Genomic DNA, 3538 nt, shown 5'->3' with positions numbered 1-3538 from the left:
CGTGTCGTGAGTTCATGGAATGCCCTGCCAGTAGCCGTGGTGGACTCTCCCTCATTATGGGCATTTAAGCGGGCATTGGATAGGCATATGGAGGATAGTGGGCTAGTGTAGGTTAGGTGGGCTTGGATTGGCGCAACATCGAGGGCCGAAGGGCCTGTACTGCGCTGTATTCTTCTATGTTCTATGTTCTATATCAATACTTGCTGAATTTAACATTTACTTTCTTTACTGAGCCCTTAAGTTATCAATATAATCTGTGTACCTCTTCAGATTTAAAAAAAAAACTGGCCAATTATTTGTTGATGCAATTGAGAGCCAGCCCTCCTGTACCAGACTGGTTTGAGATCTAGACCATCTCTAGTAACATCCTCATCCAGCAGTTATGACCTGCTGAGAGACCTGTTGCTCATGTTGACAGATGGTTACAGCCCGTCACTTAACATCCTTCAGCAACATGTTGCTCCAGGAAGGTCAGGCTGCAGTAAAGGAGAGGCAGGTGATGCCGTGGGCACATCCCAGGCTAATAGAGGGAGCAGGGTCTTCCCCTGGTGACAGGGATATCCTCCCCCTGCAGGAAGTGGCACTACCTGGTCATGATAGTAGCTTCCTTTCCCCTGCCAACCTTAGGATTTGTCCCAACACCATCAGCCTGGGCAGGCTAGGGCCTAGTCGTGGGAGCAGGATCCCGACACTGATTCCCACAGGATGGTGTTTGGAGCCGGTCATTCCAGAGCTTGTGTTTCCCCTGCCGGGGTTGGGAAGGCCGGGGCTGAGTCTGGATGTGTTGGGGGCACAAGGAGATACATCTGGGGGTAGCCTCTGTGTTTGGTTTTACTCTGCACCACCTTTTTGGCCTGACCTCCCCTCCCCCACCCTCACTAAAGGCTGCAGTACCAGTGACCTCAGGCTTGGGCCCTGTTTGTGGGTCTCCTGGTGTTACTCTAGGTGGCAGGGGGTTTGGGGGTGGCAGTGGCACTTGCAGCCCCTGGTGTAGCCTTGGTGACCTTCAGGGTGGGTGATTCCTCCTCCTATGCCCCACCTCCTTAAACAAGTGACACTGCACACAGTCCAGAAGGTGCAGTAGGCCGCCCCGTCATGGAGTGCAGTGAGGGGGCCATACCCCTGCCATCACAGGGAGCAGTGAGGGGGCCATACCCCTGCCATCACAGGGCGCAGTGAGGGGGCCATACCCCTGTCATCACGGAGCGTAGTGAGGGGGCCAGGGGCTGCACCCTCCCAAGCTAGGCAAATAAAGACCTGTCATTGGAAGGAGGTAAATGTGGTTCAAGGCCGGGTCCTTCAGCCCTTTGAGGAGCTGAAGGGGTGACAGGTTCTTTGCCTTGAGGATAGCTGTGGTTCAGGGAAGGAGACTGAAGTGTGGGTGGGGGGGGGCCACGGTTGGGGACAGTAACCAAGAGGCAGGGGGATGCCCATGCTGCCACACCCTCTGAGGGGTAGTAGTTTGGGTTTGTGGCAGCAGCACCAGTCCATACATAACAGGCCCAGGCAGAACAGAAAGGACACAGGGTCCTGTGTCAGCAGAGCCTATGCAGTAGTTTAGCCTGTGACAGTCCAGTCCAGCTGGTAGGCCCCAGGCAGCAGAGACCGGCCACAGGCAGTAGGAGCCCAGGGCAGGGCCTACGCAGTGGGACCAGCGACAGTGACAGCTCATGGTTGGTGCCCAGGGAGCAGCAGTACAGCCTTGTGTCAATGTCTCTGTCCCCTAGGAACTTCCCTCACAGGACAGTGTCTGTGGCCAGCCAGTCCAGAGAATGATGACACTCCTGTTTATGGTTATTTTATTTTGCTACCCCCACTCTGCTGCATAATGATAGGACTTATTTCTCTCTCAGCACAGCCTGTCGTGTGTAAGTGCAGGGTCTTGTAAAAACACATTTATTTTATGTGCACTCATCCACCATCAGGAAACCCCCATGTGTCAGGGAACTAGTAACTTGTGCAGCCTGGGAGGGGCAATGCTTATGTGAAAGAAGTGAGGAGGGGAGTAGGGACCGAGTTCAGATGGAATTGTGTACAGTTCACATCACTCCCTGTAGTGCACACCTCTCCCTAAATGCGTTGAGAGTGGGAGACACCAGTGCTCCTTCTCCAGGGACACCTGGGCACAAACGTAGGCACAGAACGGGCAGGCACTTGGCCCTAACGACCCCCTCCACGGCCTGCTGCCTGGACCTGTTTATGGCCAGTTTGACCAGGCCCAGGAGCAGGTCCACATGGAGATCCTCTGACCTACCCTCCCTGCTCCTCACCAAGTGCCCAAAGATCAGGAGCATGGGGCTGAGGTGCAACAAGAAACCAGAGTTCTTCAAACCACCTAAAGAATGTAAATGTGTTACACCCAATACACACATGGCCCACAGACTCCACAGCACCACAAAACAAAGTTGGGCTGGGAGGCTATTGTTGACGTTCTGAGACAGTGAACCAGAGAGAGTGAGACAGAGAGAGATGGTAAAATGGCTGTCAGTGTCTTTATTTGGAGAATTTGCTGTACAGGTTTCTGAGCAGAAGCTACAGCATTGAGTGGAAGGGGCTTTTGTAAACCAGGTCATAACAACAGCTCATTAATGGGCCTAACATTTATAAGAAGCCGTTATCAGTTCATTGAAATGATTTTCTTTGTGGTTTGTTTGTTTAATCTCCTAAAGAACTTCAAACTGACCCATTCAGACAGGGACTTGTCAAATCGGGTCTGTCAGTGATGTGGTTTAGACCAAACGTGTAAATGCTCTGCCAATGCCCCTCCTACATGCTCAAAGGGGTTTTACTGTGTTCGATGGTCACTCCTACCTGCTCTCTTTAGTTCCCTTTTATCACTATTGTTGCAACTGAAAACATTGATTCTTATCGAATGACGTTTCCCTGATTCAATTAATTCACTCCTTTTGTTCTTTCCTACCCTGTGGGCTTCTGCTGAACCCCATTAACTGTGGTAATGGGTTGTTTTAATTTGGTTTATCGTGTCAAAGTAAAATATATTACCAAACCGGGGATTTATGAATGAGACAGTGTTATAGTAGGGATTTATGAATGAGCAAATATAACGTGCTGGAGTGGTTTAGTGAAGAGACAGATAATTGCGAATCTCTCACTGTGAACCATTGCAACCTGCAGTTACATGGGACTGCTGTGTGTAACACCCTCCAACGCAGATCCTCGAAGGAAAAGGGAAGGAGCTCTCCACTGAGGATCTTCCCAGCCCCCCCCGGTGGGGAATAGACACACCAAGGCGTGTCTGGGATGTGGGTGGAGAAGTGGTGGACGGTGTGCAGCAGCAGTCTGTACATGGTCTTCCATTTTGTTTCTCTAAAAGACACAACATGTTTTGGAGGTGGCCCAGGTTGTTGGGTACAGGCTCCCAGAGTTAGGTACGGGATCCTGGGGCCAATGTGAAATTCCATCTGAGAAGGGGTACACGCAAATGATAGCCACTACCCCCTGACAGTGGGTGGGTCCAGACCATGATCAGGTCCTGGTAAAAGACAGGCAGTGTCCTGAGGGTGACCTCCAAGCCGTC

The sequence above is a fragment of the Chiloscyllium plagiosum genome, chromosome 33, assembly GCF_004010195.1.
Source record: "Chiloscyllium plagiosum isolate BGI_BamShark_2017 chromosome 33, ASM401019v2, whole genome shotgun sequence".
Taxonomy (NCBI): domain Eukaryota; kingdom Metazoa; phylum Chordata; class Chondrichthyes; order Orectolobiformes; family Hemiscylliidae; genus Chiloscyllium; species Chiloscyllium plagiosum.
The sequence above is the reverse complement of the archived record's forward strand: the minus strand, read 5'-3'. Positions refer to the sequence as shown.